The sequence below is a fragment of the Arachis stenosperma genome, chromosome 1 (genome assembly GCF_014773155.1).
Source record: "Arachis stenosperma cultivar V10309 chromosome 1, arast.V10309.gnm1.PFL2, whole genome shotgun sequence".
Taxonomy (NCBI): Eukaryota; Viridiplantae; Streptophyta; class Magnoliopsida; order Fabales; family Fabaceae; genus Arachis; species Arachis stenosperma.
This window is the reverse complement of record NC_080377.1, coordinates 103,179,182-103,201,180: the sequence shown is the minus strand read 5'-3', so window position 1 is coordinate 103,201,180 and position 21,999 is coordinate 103,179,182. Positions and strand designations below refer to the sequence as shown.

Genomic DNA, 21,999 nt, shown 5'->3' with positions numbered 1-21,999 from the left:
TTCTTTGTTTTCTGGTGTTCAATCTCAGCATGCTCTAATGAGAGTATGTTGCTGACAATGTAGTAGTCCTCATTTTGTTGATTTGACCCCAGCTGTTGATATATCAGTTGTACTTTGTCACCTTTGGAAAGCCCCTCTGTTGGAATCTTCCTATTCTTCCAACCCCTTTTTGTCTTGTTCCTGCTTTTCATCCTTCCTTTTGTTGATCTTTCTTTTCTGGCCATGGGCTTCTCTTGGGGACCTCTCTTCTTTGTGGCTAATATTCCAATATCTTCTTGAGCTTCTTCATTAATTTGCACAATCCTTGTCCTTGGGGTGTTGCTGTGACTTTCCTTGTCATTTTCTTCCTTCAGCTGTGATCCTCCCTTATCAATTTCCATAGAGTCTTTCTTCTTTTCACGAAACTGTGCTTCTGGTAAGACCTTCAGAATGACCCTCTGATCATGCATCCTGAGAGTTAACTCCCCTTTCTCTATGTCTATGATGGCTCTAGCCGTGGCCAGGAATGGCCTTCCTAGTATAACAGAGTCACCATCATCCTCGTTTGACTCTAGAACCACAAAGTCAGCAGGGTATATAAAGCTGTCCACCTTGACCAACAGATTTTCAACTACACCCCTGGGGTGCACCATTGATTTATCTACAAGCTCCAGTGACATTTGTACTGGTTTGACTTCTTCTATATGCAGCTTTTTCACCAGGGAGGATGGTATTAAATTAATACTTGCTCCGAGATCGCACATTGCTTTAGTGATGGTCACTTCCCCAATGGTGCAAGGTAACAAGAAACTCCCTGGGTCCTCAAGCTTAGGAGGCAGCCCTTTTTGAATCAAGACTCTGCATTCCTCAGTGAGTAATACGATTTCCTTCTCATCCCAACTTCTCTTCTTATTGATAAGGTCCTTCAAGAACTTGGCATATAGAGGCATTTGCTCAAGTGCTTCAGCTAGAGGGATATTGATTTCCAGCTTCTTGAAGGTCTCAAGGAATTTGTGGAAATGTTGGTCCTTAACCTCTTTATTGAATCTCTGAGGATATGGCAGTGGAGGTGTGATGCTCTTTTCGATTTGCTGCCATCCTTGAGTCTTTTCCTTTGAGCTATGTGGTTGGTTCTCCTGTTCTTTGAGGTTCTCATTGCTTTTGGTTGGCTCCACAACTTGCTCCTTAGCTTGATCTGCTTTTGTTTGCTTCTCATCCTCTGTTGGTTCTTTGATGCTCTCTTTTTGTTTCTTTGTAGTGTCATTGTTGCTCATCAATATTCTCCCACTTCTCAATTGGATTGCCTTGCATTCCTCCTTGGGATTTGGGATTGTGTCACTAGGCAGTGAGCTTGATGGTCTTTCAACAGACATTTGCTTGGAGATTTGCCCGATCTGCCTTTCTAGGTTCTTCATGGAGGCCTCATGGTTTTTGTTTGTCATTTCTTGGAGTTTCATCATTTTTTCTATCATGGTTTCCAAGTTGGTGATTCTTTGGGGTTCAGGTGGTGCTTGTGGTGGGTTGTGAGCTGTGGTTGGTGGATGATAGGAATTTTGGTTGTTGGATTGGTACTGGTTGAGGTTGGGGTAATTGTTTTGAGGTTTTCTATAGGTATTTTGGTTGGTTTGCTGCTGGTTGAAATTTTGATTGTGTCTTGGGTTGTTTTGGTTTGAGTTTCTCTGCCATGGTTGTTGGTTTTGGTTGTGAGTATCTCCCCATCTGAGGTTGGGGTGATTCTTCCATGAGGGGTTGTATGTATCACCATAGACTTCATTTGGATTAGAGTGCATGTACTGAACTTGTTCTTGCTGCTGCTCTTCTTGAACTTCTTCATTTTGTCCCCATGTGACTGATGGTTGGCTAGTGTTGACTGCTGCAACTTGGAGGTTGTCAATCCTATTGGTCATTTGCTCAAATTGTTGTTGAATTTGCTGCTGCATTAATTTGTTTTGAGCCAGGATTGAATCTACTCCTTCTAGCTCCATTACTCCTCTTCTCTGTGATGGTTGGCGACTTCTTTGATGAGCAAAGAAGTATTGGTTGTTGGCCACCATATCAATAAGTTCTTCAGCCTCCTCTGCAGTTTTCATGAGTTACAAGGAACCTCCAGCTGAGTGATCCAAGGATTCCTGAGACTTCAGTGTTAAGCCTTCATAGAAGTTTTGCAGCTTCTCCCATTCATTAAACATGTTGGAAGGGCATTTTCTGACTAGAGCTTTGTACCTCTCCCATGCCTCATAGATGGGTTCATTCTCCATTTGTGTGAATGTTTGTACTTCGGCCTTCAACCTTATGACCCTCTGTGGTGGATAAAACTTGGCAAGGAACTTGGTTACCAAGTCATCCCAATTGTTGATGCTGTCTCTTGGAAAGGATTCCAACCATTGAGTGGCCTTGTCCCTGAGAGAGAATGGGAATAGCATCAATTTGTAACTGTCAGGAGATACTCCATTAGTTTTGACAGTGTTGCATATCCTCAGGAAGGTGGATAAGTGTTGATGTGGGTCTTCAAGTGATCCTCCACCAAAAGAGCAATTATTCTGAACCAAAGTGATGAGTTGTGGCTTAAGTTCAAAATTGTTTGCATTGACATTTGGAGCCAAGATGCTGCTTCCACAATGTCTAGGATTGGCAAAGGTATAGGAAGCCAAAACTCTCCTCTGAGGTGGGTTGCCATTGTTGTTCTCTGCTCCTCCTGGTGGATTAGTTGAATGTTCCTCCATCTCATGAAACTCTTCTTCTGATTCCTCTTCTCCAACAATATTTTTCCCTCTTTCAGCTCTCCTTAACCTCCTGAGGGTCCTCTCATCTTGTTCATGAAGGTTTAGTGTGGTTCTTCGTGTACCTGACATACAAGCATATCATAAGAAATGTACACACCAATGATACTTCAATCTACTGCTAAATTGAAGTTTTGGTTAGTTTAAGCAAAAAGTCAAACAGTTAGTGGGTTAATCAAAAATTAAGAAAAAGTGCTTGATCTAAATAACCACCTCACTTAATCATTGTCAATCTAATCAATCCCCGGCAACGGCGCCAAAAACTTGATGGGAAATTTTTGGTTGAAGAATGAATCTCTCCCAAAAAAACAACACCAATCTAACCGGCAAGTGCACCGGGTCGCATCAAGTAATAAAACTCACGGGTGTGAGGTCGATCCCACAGGGATTGAAGGATTGAGCAATTTTAGTTTAGTGGTTGAATTAGTCAAGCGAATCAAGATTTGGTTGATTGAGTTGCAGAATTTAAATTTGCATTAAAAGTAAAGAGAACAAGAATTAAAGTGCTGAATCTTAAAGAACAAGAAATTAGATGGCAGAAACTTAGATTGCAAGAAATGTAAATTGCAAGAATCTTAAATGACAAGAATTGTAAATGGCTTGAAATGTAAAGGGGATTGGGACTTGGATTTGCAGGAATTAAACTAAGAGAAGTTGAATTGCATCAAACAGAAGAGTAAATGGGAATTGGGATTGACTTCGATTCAAACAGAAAAGTAAATGAACAGGTAAAGCAAGAGCAGAAAATTGAAAATGGTAAAATTGGATCTCAGGACCCAGAGACTAGAAAACCAAGTCTAGATCTCAATACCTTCCTAGATCCAACAAGAACAATAGCAAGGAAATTGTAATTTGAAAAGAAATTAGATGAAGAAGCAATGAACCGAATTGGAAATTAAATTGCAGTGAAAATCAAAAGAGAGATCTAAGGTGAGATTGAATCAGAATTCCTTCAATTCTCCAACCCAAGATCCAAGACAAGAGTAATTGAAAGTGAAAGCAATTAAAACTAAGAGGAAGAGAATGGAATTCTCCTTCCCCAAACTAAGAAACTAAAGATCACTCTCTGTAACTGAAAAATAAAAGGAAAGCTCTATGAACAATTCTAAAAAGGGAACTCCCCGAATAAATTGAATTCTAGCCTATTTATACACTTTCTCCAATTGATCTTCAAGCCTTGAGTTGGGCCTTTGCTCTTGATGGAATTGGGTTGAAAGAGGCCTTGGTTGATTGCTCTTGAAGTTTGGAGAGGAACCCAAGTGAACCAATTGAACCGGATGTGAGTTTTGCAACGTTGGATTTAAAGTTAGCCTCAAAGTTAGGGGGCTAACTTTGAGGCCAACTTTTTCTAGCAGCAAACCCAATCTGCTGCACTTCACGTTGGTGCCAACGTTAGGGGGCTAACTTTGCCCCTAACGTTGGCCTTGCTTTGTGTTGGAGTGGCGCCAACGTTAGCCTCCAAGTTAGGGGGCTAACGTTGGCGCAAACGTTGGCCACCCTGGAGGCAAATCCTCATGCCAACGTTAGCCTCCAAGTTAGGGGGCTAAAGTTGGCGCAAACGTTGCACACCCTGGGAGCAAATCCTCATGCCAACGTTAGCCTCCAAGTTAGGGGGCTAACGTTGGCGCTAACGTTGGAAGCCCTGGGAGGAATTTCAAATCTCCAACGTTAGCCTCCAAGTTAGGGGGCTAACGTTGGGGCTAACTTTTCGTCCAAAAGTTTGTGCCAACGTTTGGGGGCTAACTTCGACTCCAACTTCATTCTTCCTGGTTCAATTTCACTTGTTTCATTGTCTTCTCTTAGCTTCTAGCCATTCCTTCTCACTTCAATCCTTTTCCAAGCTTTCTTCACCTATCATAAATCAACCAAACACATCAAAGCTATGCTTGAAATCATGAGATGATCATTCTATCCTAATATGCACCAATTATGGCATCAAACCTCATGAAATTGCATTAATTTATCTATGGTTGATTCAATCAAAGGAAGCATGAAAATCTGCCTAAATTGGCTTGCTTAAGCCTCAAGAAAGTGCATAATTCAAGTGAAAACAAAAGAAAAAGACTAGTGAAACTAGGCTAAGATGACTTGTCATCACGTTCATTCACCGACGCGTGTGCGTCCTATGTGCGTGCACGTCCCTTGCACTGTTGCAATATCTACACGTACGTGTACTGCATGCGTGCGTGTCGATACGATCTTCAACTTCAACCATGCTTGCGCGTACCATGCGTGCGTGCGCGTCCTTTGTAGCGTTCATTAACTGAACACTACGTTCACTCCATGAACGCTCTTCACGTGTGTGTGCCCTGTGCGTGTGCGTGTGGATGGTAAAGTGTCACTTCTGCATTCCAGAGTCATGTACGCGTTCGCGCCAACCACCAATAATGTCACATCGACGCGTGTGCGTCATGCACGCATGCGGGTCGATGACCAAATTCAAATTCCTAGTCTGAAAGTGTCGCAGGGGTTCATTCAGAGTGAACGTTGCGTTCTTGGCTCGTGAACGCTAATCCCTCACCTACACGTGCACGCCTTGCACGTGTACGCGTGGATCTCCAAACATGCTTCCCCACGCGGAAGCGTCTAGTACGCGTGCGCGTCGCCTGTTAACGTAGCGTTCATCAAATGAACGCAGTGTTCGTCTGCACCTTGTATTTCTTTGCTTTTCTTTCTTCATCTTTTTACCTACCAACAACCAAACAAGCAATCAAATCCTAGCCAAAATCAAGCGGTTTTGCATCATTCATAAAAATCAACTAAATTGTGCATAAATCTCATGATTTTTCATAAAATCAACAGTGTTCGGTTGAGTAAAGACAATCATGAAATTCCACTCCAATCACTTACTTATTGTGCAAGAAAGTGCTTAAACCCTAATAAAAACAAGTAAAAATACTAATAAAACTAGCCATTAGATGACTTGTCATCACAACACCAAACTTAAATCTTGTTTGTCCCCATGCAAGCACCAAACCATGAGAAAAAAGAATGAAGACAGATAAGCATATACATCCTTATTAGCAAGTAATTGAATGTGGATCAAGGGGTTTTATGCAGACAGAGTGCATAGCTCAATTATTATTAACTTCCAGATATGAAATGTCTCTCTCAATGCCAACTAGAGTTACTAATGTGAATCTTTTCATTTACTGATCCTTGTTAGATTTTTCTTTTCTTCCTTTTTACTTCAGAAACTTATTCTTTAATTGTTGCTCAGTGTCATGTGTTGTGGTGACTTTTTAGCTCAATTTTCAATCAACACATCTTCACTATAGACACTTGGCTCACAATTCTTCTTAAGACATTGGTGCCCAGCACCTCTTTGGGTCACTAACTATCTTGTAACTAGGTTGCTCTTGATAGTGGACTTTTGGTTGATAATCCCAGGTTAGTTAACCCAAGTTACCAAGTGTAGAAACACTCCTTAGAACCTGATCATCCAAGCAAATCCCAGTACATAGACAACACAGGCATGTGTCTTAAGGTCCAAGCTATTGGTGTCTAGCTTTATTTGTTCATTTCCTTTGTTTTTTTTTTCAATTCTAGGCTTTTCTTTCTTTCTTTCTTACTTTTCTTCTCTTTCAAGGATACTTATTGATGAGCGAATAATTTATATGCTTTTTGGTATTATTTTTAGATAGTTTTTAGTAGGATCTAGCTACTTTTTAGTATATTTTTATTAGTTTTTAAGAAATATTCACATTTCTGGACTTTACTATGAGTTTGTGTGTTTTTCTGTGATTTTAGGTATTTTCTGGCTGAAATTGAGAGACCTGAGTAAAAATCTGATTCAGAGGCTGAAAAAGGACTGCTGATGTTGTTGGATTTTGACCTTCCTACACTCGAAATGGATTTTTTGGAGCTACAGAAACTCAAATGGCGCGCTCTCAATTGCGTTGGAAAGTCGACATCCTGGGCTTTCCAGCAATATATAATAGTTTATACTTTGCTCGAGTTTTGATGACGTAAACTGGCGTTCAAACGCCAAGTTCCTGCCTTATTCTTGCGTTAAATGCCAGAAATAGGATAGAAGCTGCAGTTAAACGCCCAAACTGGCATAAAAACTGGCGTTTAATTCTAAGAAAAGTCTCTACACATGAAAGCTTCAATGCTCCACCCAAGCACACACCAAGTGGGCCTAGAATTGGATTTCTACATCATTTACTTATTTTTGTAACCCTAGTAACTAGTTTAGTATAAATAGAACTTTTTACTATTGTAATCTTGGGATATCTCTTTTGGAACATCTTTGGAACATTTTTCCTTAGACTTGGAGGCTGGCCATTCGGCCATGCCTGGACCTTCATCACTTATGTATTTTCAACGGTGGAGTTTCTGCACACCATAGATTAAGGTGTGGAGCTCTGCTGTTCCTCGAGTATTAATGCAATTACTACTGTTTTCTACTCAATTCAAGCTTATTCTTATTCTAAGATGTTCACTCGCACTTTAACATGATGAATGTGATGATCTGTGACACTCGTCACCATTCTCAATTTATCTGAACGCGTGCCTGACAACCACTTCCGTTCTACCTGCGAATGCTAGAGTGTGTATCTCTTGGGTTTCTAATCAACGATTCACATCGACTTCCCTCTAACAATGGGGCATCTGAATCTAAGATTAGAACCTTCGTGGTATAGGCTAGAATCAATTGGCAGCATTCCTGGGATCCAGAAAGTCTAAACCTTGTCTGTGGTATTCTGAGTAGGATCTGGGAAGGGATGACTATGACGAGCTTCAAACTCACGACTGTGGGGCACAGTGACAGACGCAAAAGGATCATTGGATCTTATTCCGACACGATCGAGAATCGACAACTGATTAGCCATGCGGTAGCTGTGCTTGGTATTTTTCATCCGAGACGAGAAATCCGACAGTTGATTAGCCATACAGAAACCGTAGAGGACCATTTTCACTGATTGGACGGGAGGTAGCCATTGACAACGGTGATCCCCAACATACAGCTTGCCATGGAAAGGAGTATGAATGATTGAATGAAGACAGTAGGAAAGCAGAGATTCAGAAGGAATAACGCATCTCCAAACGCTTATCTGAAATTCCCACCAATGAATTACATAAGTATCTCTATCTTTATTTTGTGTTTATTTATCTTTTAATTATCAAAACTCTATAACCATATGAATCTTCCTGACTGAGATTTACAAGATGACCATAGCTTGCTTCAAGCCGACAATCTCCGTGGGATCGACCCTTACTCACGTAAGGTATTACTTGGACGACCCAGTGCACTTGCTGGTCAGCTGTGCGAAGTTGTGAAGAGATGTGTGAATCATGGTATTGCGCACCAGGTTTTTGGAGCCATGCAAAGGGATAACAATTTCGTGCACCACTTATTTATCAAAGATTCATAGCAGCACCTAAGTTAACACTAAAAAGGGACATTCTTTATCCTGTAGCTTTATTCTTGAACTTGTTAATCTAGTCAAGCACATACCACCACTGATCCCTATTCTAGTTCCTACCACATTGGACTTTTACTTTATGTTTTAAACATTTCTCTTATTCTAGCAAAAGGGTACAAGTCATACATTTAATTAGATGTAGATGCACAAGCAGACTAGCATATTCTAATTGAAAGATAGTAATCAAACAGAATATAGTCAAATTAAACTAATACTAGTGAACAGGGTACATTTAGACTTCCAATTTAGAGCATTTCAAATTAGAGGGAATTAAGTAACAATACAACCTCTTGGTGACATCTTCTAGCTCTCCCTTCGTCGACATCATTCACAGCCTTTGTATTCTTTTTAGTGCCATTGGATGATGGTGCATTGTTCCTCCAAGAGTTCAATTTATTTCCTGCAAAGTTATTGGAAGTTACTTGTTCCCCAAGCACTTGAAAGATGGTTAGTATGCATGCATTGTGGTAGGCTTCTGAACTTACTTTGGTGTGTGAACACCAAACTTAGTTTCTTGCCACTGTTTGTTATGTTATTGATGAGCGGATAATTTATATGCTTTTTGGCGTTGTTTTTAGGTAGTTTTTAGTATGATTTAGTTAGTTTTTAGTATATAATTATTAGTTTTTATGCAAAAATCACATTTCTAGACTTTAATATGATTTCAGGTGTTTTTCTGTGATTTCAGGTATTTTCTGGCTGACATTGAGGGACCTGAGCAAAAATCTGATTCAGAGGCTGAAAAAGGACTGCAGATGCTGTTAGATTATGACCTCCCTACACTCGAAATGGATTTTCTGGAGCTACAGAAGCATAATTGGTGCGCTCTTAATTGCGTTTGAAAGTAGACATTTTGGGCTTTCCAGTAATATATAATAGTCCATACTTTGCCCGAGTTTTGGTAACGCAAACTGGCGTTTTAACGCCAACTTTCTACTATTTTCTGGCGTTAAACGCTAGAACTGGCATAAAAGCTGGAGTTAAACGCCCAAACTGGCACCAGAGCTGACGTTTAACTCCAAGAAAAGCCTATGCACGTGAAAGCTTCAATGCTCAGTCCAAGCACACACCAAGTGGGCCCTGGAAGTGGATTTCTGCATCATTTACTTATCTCTGTAAACCCTAGGTTACTAGTCATTATAAATAGGACCTTTTACTATTGTATTTTCATAGAGAGACCGGGAGATCATTTTTGAGACTATCTTTGTATCATTGTTGATCTTTTGATCACTTTAGGGGGCTGGCCATTCGGCCATGCCTGGACCTTCATCACTTATGTATTTTCAACGATGGAGTTTCTACACCTCATAGATTAAGGTGTGGAGCTCTGCTGTTCCTCATGAATTAATGCAATTACTACTATTTTCTATTCAATTCAAGCTTATTCTTGTTCTAAGATATTCATTCGCACTTTAACATGATGAATGTGATGATCAAGTGACACTCATCACCATTCTCACTTATGAACGCGTGCCTGACAACCATTTCCGTTCTGCCTGAAAACAAGCTTGAATGTATATCTCTTGGCCTCCTGGTCCACGACGCATGGTTGTCTCTCCTGACAATAGAGCCTTCCATTCCGTGAGATCAGAGTCTTCGTGGTATAAGCTAGAATCAATTGGCAGCATTCGTGAGATCCGAAAAGTCTAATCCTTGTCTGTGGTATTCCGAGTAAGATCTGGGATGGGATGACTGTGACGAGCTTCAAACTCACGAGTGCTGGGCGCAGTGACAATGCACAAAAGGATCATTGGATCTTATTCCAACACAAGTGAGAACTGACAGATGATTAGCCCTACGTAACCCGTAACCAAACCATTTTCACTGAGAGGACGGATGGTAGCCATTGACAACGGTGATCCCCCAACATACAGCTTACCATGAAAAGGAGTACAAATGGCTGGATGAAAGCAGTAGGAAAGCAGGGATTCAAAAGGAACAAAGCATCTCCATATGCTTATCTGAAACTCCTACCAATGAATTACATAAGTATCTATATCCTATTTTATGTTTTATTTCTCTTTTAATTATCAAAACCTCATAACCATTTCAATCCGCCTGACTGAGATTTACAAGACGACCATAGCTTGCTTCAAGCTGACAATCTCCGTGGGATCGACCCTTACTCACGTAAGGTATTACTTGGACGACCCAGTGCACTTACTGGTTAGTTGTATCGGAGTTGTGTATCACAATTCCGTGCACCAGTTATGCATCAGATCAATCACATACATGGAACCTTGTGCTTTTATTAAAGAGAACCAACTATAAACTAGAAAGCAAACACTGGTTAAGTAGTTTTCCTGATTGTTCAGAGCTAGTGATTAATCATGTTGTGGGTTGGAATGTGTTTTTAATGAGATCTTTGGTGGAACACCAAACTTAGCATCCTTCATCCACCCTTGAATTGTTTTGGTGTGCAACACCAAACTTAGCTCCTTGCAATACAGATAAACATACTTAACTCTTTTATTGAATTAGCTAGGAAAACAAAACTACCTCCAGTTGGGTTGCCTCCCAACAAGCGCTTATTTATTGTCATTAGCTTGACGTTCTTCATCCTTATCTATCCCAGCTCTTGAATGCTTTCTTCTTTGTTCCAGGATCCTCCTAGGTAGTACTTGGCTCTGTGACCATTTACTGTGAATGTGTCCTTCGTAGCTTCATTCAGAAGTTCAAGGCTCCCATAAGGGAGAACGTTTGTCACCAAGTAAGGACTAGTCCATTTGGACTTCAGTTTGCTGGGAAACACCTTGAGCCTAGAATTAGATAAGAGCACTTATTGTCCTGGTTTGAATTCCCTTTTCAAGATTTTTTTGTCATGCCATTTTTTAGCTCTCTCCTTGTATATTTTTGCAATCTCATAAGCTTCCAATATGAATTCATCCAACCCATTGAGTTGCAATAGCTTTTTCTCCCCTGCTGCATGAGAGTCAAGATTGAGGAGCTTAATGGCCCAGTAAGCTTTATGCTCAAGCTCCACAGGAAGGTGACATGATTTTCCATGGATTAGCTAAAAAGGTGACTTTCCAATTGGAGTTTTGAACGCAGTTCTATATGCCCATAGAGCATCATCCAATTTTCTGGCCCAGTCTTTCCTTGTGATCCCAACTATCTTCTCTAAGATTCTTTTTAGTTCCCTATTTGCCAATTCAGCCTGCCCATTAGTTTGAGGATGGTATGGTGTAGCCACTTTGTGAATAACTCCATATTTGTGGAGTAGCTTCTCCATTTGTCTATTGCAAAAATAGCTGCCACCATCACTAATAAGGCCCTTGGGCACCCCATATCCGGTAAAGATGTGTCTCTTGAGAAATTGAAGGACAATTGGTGCATCACAGGTGGTTGTGGCTATAGCCTCCACCCATTTGGAGACATATTTTACTGCTACTAGGATGTATTTAAAGGAATAGGATGGAGAAAAGGGGCCCATAAAATCCATACCCCAGAGATCAAATAGTTCCACTTCCAGAATAAAGTTTTGAGGCATTTCATTCCTCTTTGTTAACCCTCCATCTCTTTGACATTCTTTGCATTGGTGCACAAATTCTCTGGCATCTTTGAATATAGTTGGCAAATATAATCCACTTTGAAGCACTTTAACTACTGTTCTTTCTGGGCCAAAATGTCCACCATAAGCTGAACCATGACAGTGCCACAGTATGTTTCTCATCTCATTTTTAGGGATACACCTTCTAATCATCCCATATGTACACCTCTTGAACAAGAATGGGTCGTCCCATAAGAACTTCTTGGCTTTATTACATAGCTTCTTTACTTGTTGCTTGGTGAACTCTTGAGGAATCTTCCTTCCCACTTTATAGTTTTCAATGTCAGCAAACCAAGGTGCTTGCTGGATTTGGAGGAGGTGTTCATCTGGGAACTTCTCGTTCACTAGTTGTGGTGTATCTTGGTTAGCCTCTTGTGGCAATCTTGACAAATGGTCTGTCACTTGGTTCTTACTCCTCTTCTTGTCTTTCACTTCAATGTCAAATTTTTGCAACAACAGCACCCACCTAATAAGCCTTGGTTTGGAATTCTATTTAGACATGAGATACTTGAGGGCAGCATGATCAATATAAACTATAACTTTTGAACCAATCAAGTATTGTCTAAATTTGTCAAATGCATACACAATAGCCAAAAGCTCTTTCTCTGTGGTGGTATAATTCTTTTGTGCCTCATTCATCACCTTGCTTGCATAATATATGACATGGTGTTATCTTTCTTTTGCCCCAATACAGCACCAATTGCAACATCACTTGCATCACACATAAATTCAAAAGGAAGTCCCCATTCAGGGGGTGTGATGATTGGTGCTGTAGTGAGTTTCTTTTTTAAGGTTTCAAAGGCATGCTTCCAATTGTCATCAAAGATGAAAGGATTGTCAACCACTAGCAAATTGCTTAATGGTTTGGCTACTTTTGAAAAATCCTTGATGAACCTTATATAAAACCCAGCATGCCCAAGAAAGCTTCTCACTGTTTTTACATTGACAAGGACTGGTAGTTTTTCTATGATTTCTATTTTGGCTCTGTCAACTTCTATCCCTTATTTGAAACTTTATGCCCAAGAACTATACCTTTTGGAACCATGGAGTGGCATTTTTCCCAATTCAAAGCTAAATTTGTTTCTTGGCATCTTTTCAACACAAGGGTTAGATGTTACAGACAAGTGTCAAAAGAGTTACCAAAGACTGAGAATCATCCATAAAGACTTCTAATAACTTTTCTACCATGTCAGAGAAGATGGAGAGCATACACCTTTGGAAGGTTGCTAGAGCATTGCAAAGTCCAAAAGGCATCCTCCTGTAAGATTTTGGTGTTGGCACCTAAATCACAGAGAGCCTTTCTAGTGTCACGTTGCCTATGGTGCATGATATGATGAAGCTCCCAGGTTCTTTGGTTTTGGTGGAAGACCTTTTTGAATTACGATACTGCACTCTTGGGTCAAGACCACTGTCTCCTTTTTATTCCAGCTTCTCTTCTTGTTAATGTGTTCTTTGAGGAATTTGGCATATAGAGGCATCTGCTCCAATGCTTCAGCAAGTGGGATATTGATTTCCAACTTCTTAAAGACTTCTAGGAACTTAGGAAATTGTTGATCCTTGAGCTCTCTTTGTAGCCTTTGAGGATATGGCAGAGGAGGGATGTAAGGTTTCACCACCTTCCTCTGCTCTCGTTGATGCTCTTCCATAACTTGCTTTCCCTTCTTTGAAGCTTGTGGCTATTCCTCCTTCTTCTTAGAACTCTCCTTGTCATGCTTGTCCTCTCCTACTCGCTTCTGGCCAGCACCTTTGTCACTCTCCAAAGTTTTTCCACTCCTTAGTTGAATTGCCTTGCATTCTTCCTTGTGGTTGGGAATGGTGTCACTTGGTAGTGTATTGCTTGGTCTTTCAGCCACTGTTTGCTTGGATAATTGCCCAATTTATCTTTCCAGGTTCCTTAGTGAAGCTTCATGGTTCTTGTTATCCAATTCTTGGTGCTTTATCATTTTCTCCACCATCATCTCCAAATTGGAGATTATTTGAGATTCTTGGGGTGGTTGTGATTAATTATGGGATGTAGATAGTGGATGATAATTATTGTGGTTGGCTAAGGGGTTATTGGGTGGATAGTAGTTGCATGGGGGTTGATTGTTTTGTGGTTTTCTATATGGATTTTGGTTAGTATTTTGATGGTTCTAGTGGTTTGTGTTTTTAGAGTTATTTTGGTTTGAGTTTCTTTGCCAAGGTTGCTAGTTTTGGTTCTCTCCCCACCTCAAATTAGGGTGGTTCCTCCAAGATTAGTTGTAGGTGTCTCCATGGAAATCATTTGATCCAGCTCCTTGATTATGCATGTATTGCACTTGTTCAGGCTGTTGCTCCACATAGCTCTCTTCTTGTTTTCCCCACACCATTGGTGGTTGATTTATGGTGCTCACTGCTGCAAGTTGTAACCCATCCATCCTCTTTGACATCATTTCAATTTGTTGTTAGAGTTACTGATGCATAATCTTGTTTTGAGCCAAGATTGTGTCAACTCCTTCAAGCTCAAATACACCTTTCTTGGGAGCTGCTGCTTGTCTCTCAGAGAAGTAGAAATACTCATTATTGGCCACCATATCTATGAGATCATGTGCCTCCTGAGCAGTCTTCATCATTTATAGAGATCCTCCTGAAGAATAGTCTAAGGCTTTCCTTGAACTCATGGTCAAGCCTTCATAAAAGTTTTGTAGCTCCACCCATTCACTAAATATTCCTTCTGGACACCTTCTGATCAAAGCCTTATACCTCTCCCATGCTTCGTACAATGATTCTCTTTCTAATTTCCTGAAGGTTTGCACATCAGTTTTAAGCTTAATGACTCTTTGAAGGGAGTAGAATTTGGCTAAAAATTTGCTAACTAGATCATCCCAATTGGTGATGCTCTCTTTAGGGAAGGTTTCTAACCAGTGTGTGGCTTTGTCTCTCAGTGAGAATTTCTCTGTGGTGGTATAATTCTTTTGTGCCTCATTCATCACCTTGCTTGCATAATATATGACATGGTGTTATCTTTCTTTTGCCCCAATACAGCACCAATTGCAACATCACTTGCATCACACATAAATTCAAAAGGAAGTCCCCATTCAGGGGGTGTGATGATTGGTGCTGTAGTGAGTTTCTTTTTTAAGGTTTCAAAGGCATGCTTCCAATTGTCATCAAAGATGAAAGGATTGTCAACCACTAGCAAATTGCTTAATGGTTTGGCTACTTTTGAAAAATCCTTGATGAACCTTATATAAAACCCAGCATGCCCAAGAAAGCTTCTCACTGTTTTTACATTGACAAGGACTGGTAGTTTTTCTATGATTTCTATTTTGGCTCTGTCAACTTCTATCCCTTATTTGAAACTTTATGCCCAAGAACTATACCTTTTGGAACCATGGAGTGGCATTTTTCCCAATTCAAAGCTAAATTTGTTTCTTGGCATCTTTTCAACACAAGGGTTAGATGTTACAGACAAGTGTCAAAAGAGTTACCAAAGACTGAGAATCATCCATAAAGACTTCTAATAACTTTTCTACCATGTCAGAGAAGATGGAGAGCATACACCTTTGGAAGGTTGCTAGAGCATTGCAAAGTCCAAAAGGCATCCTCCTGTAAGATTTTGGTGTTGGCACCTAAATCACAGAGAGCCTTTTCTAGTGTCACGTTGCCTATGGTGCATGATATGATGAAGCTCCCAGGTTCTTTGGTTTTGGTGGAAGACCTTTTTGAATTACGATACTGCACTCTTGGGTCAAGACCACTGTCTCCTTTTTATTCCAGCTTCTCTTCTTGTTAATGTGTTCTTTGAGGAATTTGGCATATAGAGGCATCTGCTCCAATGCTTCAGCAAGTGGGATATTGATTTCCAACTTCTTAAAGACTTCTAGGAACTTAGGAAATTGTTGATCCTTGAGCTCTCTTTGTAGCCTTTGAGGATATGGCAGAGGAGGGATGTAAGGTTTCACCACCTTCCTCTGCTCTCGTTGATGCTCTTCCATAACTTGCTTTCCCTTCTTTGAAGCTTGTGGCTATTCCTCCTTCTTCTTAGAACTCTCCTTGTCATGCTTGTCCTCTCCTACTCGCTTCTGGCCAGCACCTTTGTCACTCTCCAAAGTTTTTCCACTCCTTAGTTGAATTGCCTTGCATTCTTCCTTGTGGTTGGGAATGGTGTCACTTGGTAGTGTATTGCTTGGTCTTTCAGCCACTGTTTGCTTGGATAATTGCCCAATTTATCTTTCCAGGTTCCTTAGTGAAGCTTCATGGTTCTTGTTATCCAATTCTTGGTGCTTTATCATTTTCTCCACCATCATCTCCAAATTGGAGATTATTTGAGATTCTTGGGGTGGTTGTGATTAATTATGGGATGTAGATAGTGGATGATAATTATTGTGGTTGGCTAAGGGGTTATTGGGTGGATAGTAGTTGCATGGGGGTTGATTGTTTTGTGGTTTTCTATATGGATTTTGGTTAGTATTTTGATGGTTCTAGTGGTTTGTGTTTTTAGAGTTATTTTGGTTTGAGTTTCTTTGCCAAGGTTGCTAGTTTTGGTTCTCTCCCCACCTCAAATTAGGGTGGTTCCTCCAAGATTAGTTGTAGGTGTCTCCATGGAAATCATTTGATCCAGCTCCTTGATTATGCATGTATTGCACTTGTTCAGGCTGTTGCTCCACATAGCTCTCTTCTTGTTTTCCCCACACCATTGGTGGTTGATTTATGGTGCTCACTGCTGCAAGTTGTAACCCATCCATCCTCTTTGACATCATTTCAATTTGTTGTTAGAGTTACTGATGCATAATCTTGTTTTGAGCCAAGATTGTGTCAACTCCTTCAAGCTCAAATACACCTTTCTTGGGAGCTGCTGCTTGTCTCTCAGAGAAGTAGAAATACTCATTATTGGCCACCATATCTATGAGATCATGTGCCTCCTGAGCAGTCTTCATCATTTATAGAGATCCTCCTGAAGAATAGTCTAAGGCTTTCCTTGAACTCATGGTCAAGCCTTCATAAAAGTTTTGTAGCTCCACCCATTCACTAAATATTCCTTCTGGACACCTTCTGATCAAAGCCTTATACCTCTCCCATGCTTCGTACAATGATTCTCTTTCTAATTTCCTGAAGGTTTGCACATCAGTTTTAAGCTTAATGACTCTTTGAAGGGAGTAGAATTTGGCTAAAAATTTGCTAACTAGATCATCCCAATTGGTGATGCTCTCTTTAGGGAAGGTTTCTAACCAGTGTGTGGCTTTGTCTCTCAGTGAGAATGGGAATAATAAGAGCTTGTAGATGTCAGGGTGGCCTCCATTGGTTTTGACAGTGTCACAAATCCTTAAGAACATAGAGAGGTGTTGGTTTGGATCTTCAGGAGCACTTCCTCCATATTGACAATTATTCTGGACCAAGGTGATCAATTGAGGCTTGAGTTCGAAGTTATTTGCATGGACATTGGGGGTTAAGATACTACTCCAACAATTCTTTGGGTTGGGGATAGTGTAAGAGGCTAAAACTCTTCTCTGAGGTTGGCCATTATTGTTGGCCACATCCTCGGGTGGATTAGGAAGGTTACCCTCTATCTCTTGATATTCTTCTTCTGATTTTTCTCCAACAACTCCTTTCCTTCTTGCTTCTCTTCTCAATCTCAAGAACGTTCTCTCTGGTTCAGAATCAAAAGAGGTGGATTCACCTTTTCTCCCACCTGGCATACAAACACAGACAAACCAAAAACACAAAAGCAAGGTACTCTGTTGTTAGAGTAACGTTATGGTTAGTAAAAACAAAATCACAAACAGTTAGTGTGCTTAGCAAAAACAAAAGAAAATGCTTAATATAGATTATCACCTTACTTGATCGTTGTTAATCTAAATCAATCCCTAGCAACGTGATGCCAAGGCATCTTAGGCTAGTTTCACTAGCATTTTTCTGTTAGTTTTAGTTGTTTTATGCATTTTTCTTGAGCTTAAAGTAACCAAGAATGGTTAAATGAATAACAAAGCAATGAACCATCCAAACAGTATGATTTTGATGCAAATTCCATGAGTTTTTAGTTATATTACTTGAATGCTATGAATGAAAGATTTCTCATGAAATTTTGCAAGACTTTGATGCAGTTGTTTGGATGATTTCAGGGAAGAAGAGGCTAGGCAAGGAAGCAACAAAATCAATAAAGGAAGCTTGAATATCACATGTGGAGTTTAAGCTCCAGTTTAAGCTTAAACTGGAGCTTAAACGCCAAAATCATGAAAGCTGAGGAAAGGACTGAAAGTGGCGTTTAACCTCCAGTTTAACCTTAAACTGGAAGTTAAACGCCAGAATTGAAAGCACCAGGGAGCCATTTCCACGTTTAAGCTCCAGTTTAACCTTAAACTGGAGCTTAAACGTGTTCGACCATTCTCCTCCAGGGTTGCGTTTTGCATTCCACGTTTAAGCTCCAGTTTAAGCTTAAACTAGAGCTTAAACGTGTTCGACCCAATTTTCCTCCAGGGGTTGCTTTCCTCATTTCCACGTTTAAGCTCCAGTTTAAGCTTAAACTGGAGCTTAAACGTGTTCGACCAATTCCATCCTCCAGGGTGCTTTCTTCATTTCCACGTTTAAGCTTCAGTTTAACCTTAAACTGAAGCTTAAATGTGTTCGACATTTCACACTCCAGGATTGCGTTCTTCCATTCCCACGTTTAAGCTTCAGTTTAACCTTAAACTGAAGCTTAAACGTGTTCGACAATTTTACCTCCTGGAAGTGTCTGGCGTTTAAGTTGAAGTTTAAGCTTAAACTTCAACTTAAACGCCACTATTTGAAAAGGTTTCTGGGCCAAAGATATTGCAGTTTAAGTTAGCATTTGAGCACAAACATTAACTTAAACGTACTCTGGTATGAAACCCAATTGAATATCATGGTTTATGGGATTGGGCCTGAAGAATTGATGAGTCTGGAATTTCAATTTGTTGAGTCATGTGTCAGTACTTGATTATCACTAAGTTGGCTCAATAAATGTTACAGAATTGGATCAGCAGCCTCATCAGGATTATGGATCATAAACCCAAAGCAAAAGGAAATCAGGGAAAGGCCTCAAAGCCCAAGAAACACAACAGAAGCTAATTTAGAAAGTGTATAAATAGGATAGAATTTAAGTTAGTCAGACACTTTGAGAACTTGGGATCATTTTTCTAGTTTTCATACTTGTTGTAATTGAATTCAGAGCTATGACTCACTAAACCCCTTTCATTGGGTTAGGGAGCTCTATTGCAATTCAATGAATCAATAATAGTTTTTATCTTCTTCTTCAATCTTTTCTCTTGAATTTTGTTAGAAAGCTTCTCGATCTAATTCCATTGGTTAGTTGTCTTGGGAAAGAAACTATCCATAATTGGAATCCTTCGGAACCTTGGGAAAGGAATGGAGGATTCATGCTAGAGAAGCTTTCTCACAGTGAATTGGATTGGGGTTTGGATGGATATTATGACATGTAATCCTACCAAATTGTGGTTCATGAAACTGTGTGGTATAATCAGTGATCGAACATCATCTCTTCTTATGAACATTTAAACCAAGGGATTGGGAATTTGTTTGTTTTTAGAGAGAATTGGTGAGCCAAGGGATTGGGATCCAATCATATAAGATTGCCAAGCAAAATTCAATGAATGCATTGGTTGAGGAAGGGATAAAAATATTTTGATTCGGAGATCTCAATATCTCCTGAAATCCAATGAATTCCCCATTTCTGATCTACCACTTTCTATTTACATTCTGCAATTAATTTCATGCAATCACCCCGATCCCTTTTTAATTTCAGCAATTTAGCTTCTCGCTCTTTAATTCATGCAATTTTACATTCCGCAATTCTCATCTAAATCTTGATTCTGCTCAACTAGAACATACTTCTAATCCGAATTGCTCACTCAACCAATCCTTGTGGGATTCGACCTCACTCTATTGTGAGTTTTTACTTGACGATAACCGGTGCACTTGCCGGAAGGAATTTTTGCCGATCGTGTAATTTCCTAAAATCGTAGCTATCAAGTTTATAGTACATCAAGTTTATGGCGCCGTTGCCGGGGATTGGTTTTCGATTGACAATTCTCAAATTGGAAGTTAACTAGATTGAGCATTTTTCTTGTTTTGTTAATTCAGTTCAAGTTACTTGTTGAATTTTATTTTCTGCACTCTGTTACTTGCTTTCTTTCTTTATTCCTTTAAATTCAAGCAACTAACTCACTGACTCACTAACTATTTGAATTAATTCCTCAATTGCTCTAACCATACTCTTCCATTAATCAAGAGTATTTCACTTATTTGTTGCCTGTGCTGTGTTCGTGTATGACAGGTAGGAGAGGAGAGACATCAACTCCTCCATATACCGAACCAGAGAGGACCCTTCATAAACTTAGAAGGGAAGCAAGAGGGAAGAGAGTACTGAGAGAAGAAGAATCTGAAGGAGAATCTGAGGACAATTTTGAGGAAGCTCTAGATCTCAACATGGATAGAGAAGTTCACAACCATGAGAGAGCTGATGGAAACAATGCCATTCCCGAGAGGAGGGTTCTTGGTTCATACATAAACCCAACCTCTGGGAATTGTGGTAGCAGCATTCAGAAACCACCCATTCAGGCCAACAATTTTGAACTCAAACCACAGCTAATATCACTGGTGGAGGATCATTGTTCATTTGGTGGGAGTGCTAATGAAGATCCAAACCAATATCTCACAAAATTCCTGGGAATTTGCGACACTGTGAAGTCCAATGGAGTCCAGGAAGATGCCTATAAACTGCTCTTGTTCCCATTTTCACTTAGGGACAAGGCAGCTAAGTGGCTGGAATCATTCCCAAGGGGGAGCCTAAAAATTTGGGATGAGGTGGAAAGCATGTTTCTGGCACGTTTCTACCACCCACAAAAGGTCAATAGGCTTCGATCTGAGGTTCAGACTTTTAGACAACAAGATGGTGAAACTCTCTACGAGGCATGGGAGAGGTTCAAGGAGTTGACAAGAAAATGCCCACCAGACATGTTCCATGACTGGGTGCAATTGCATATTTTCTATGATGGACTTTCTTATGAATCAAGGAAGGCTGTAGACCATTCATCAGGAGGTTCATTGAACAGGAAAAAGACTGTGGAAGAAGCCATTGAAGTGATTGAGATAGTGGCTGAGAATGAGTACTACTATGCTTCAGAGAGACACAACACTAAGGGAGTCATGGAGCTGAACCATGTTGATACAATTCTAGCCCAAAACAAGGTGTTTGCCAAGTAACTAGCAGAGCTCACCAGGAAATTAGGAACAAATCAAGTGGCTGCAATACACACACAAGATCAAGAGGAAGTAAGCACTGAAGGAGGTGATTGGGAAGAAGCCAACTATGTGGGAAATCAACAAAGGCAACCATATGATCCACATTCCAACACTTATAACCCAGGCTGGAAAAACCACCCAAACTTTGGGTGGGGAAACCAGCAAACCCAACCACAAAACCACAAACCTTACAACCACAACCAACATAACAATTCCACATACCAAAACTCCAACCAAAGATCATACCAAGCCACACAAAACACTTACTCCCAACCACCATATCATGGCCAAAATAATCAACCTGCCCAACCTAATCCGAACCAACAATTTCAAGATCAATTAAACAGGATAGAAGGAATGCTTGCAAACATGGGTCAGGACATAAGTGAGTTGAAAAGCTTTAGGGATGATGTGAGATCTACCTTAAGGAACCATGCTGAAAAACTCAAGAGGATGGAGTCTCGAGTAGGAGAGCTATCTCAACAGGCCCCCAAGTCAACTGCAGTGTTCCCTAGTGACACAGAAAAGAATCCTAAAGGGGAACAAAAGGGAGTAAGATGGGAAGAATGCAAGGCCATCACCATATTGAAGGAAGTCTCAGAAGAAGAAGAAAGCAGACCCTCAGAACAGGAGCCAGAAATCTTGAAGGAAGGTGTGGAAGAAGCTAAGCAGGAAAGTGAAACTGAGCAAGCCAAGGAACTGCAAAATAAAGGCATGCTAGAAACATACCAACCAAAAGCACCATTTCCTCAAAGGTTAGGAGGAGGTGAAAAAGAGAAAACATATTCAAGGTTTTTAGAGACATTTAAGTCTCTCCATATCAATATTCCCTTTCTTGAGATTCTCCAGCAGATGCCTACACATATCAAGTATTTGAAGGAATTGCTGAGCAAGAAAAGAGTTTTGAAGGGAGGACAAACTGTAATAATGAACAAAGAATGCAGTGCCCTCATCAAGAAGGACATAGTCTCTAAGAAAACAGACCCAGGAAGTTTTCATATCCCCTGCATCATAGGGGAAA

The 21,999-nt window shown here is 40.2% G+C and overlaps 1 non-coding gene across 1 annotated transcript; it reads right to left on the bottom strand.

The window, feature by feature from the left end:
• Positions 1 to 20,588: 20,588 nt before the first annotated feature.
• Positions 20,589 to 20,692, bottom strand: LOC130949121 (small nucleolar RNA R71). Its single transcript, XR_009073332.1, has one exon. It is a non-coding gene; the product is annotated as a small nucleolar RNA R71 (small nucleolar RNA).
• Positions 20,693 to 21,999: the final 1,307 nt, after the last annotated feature.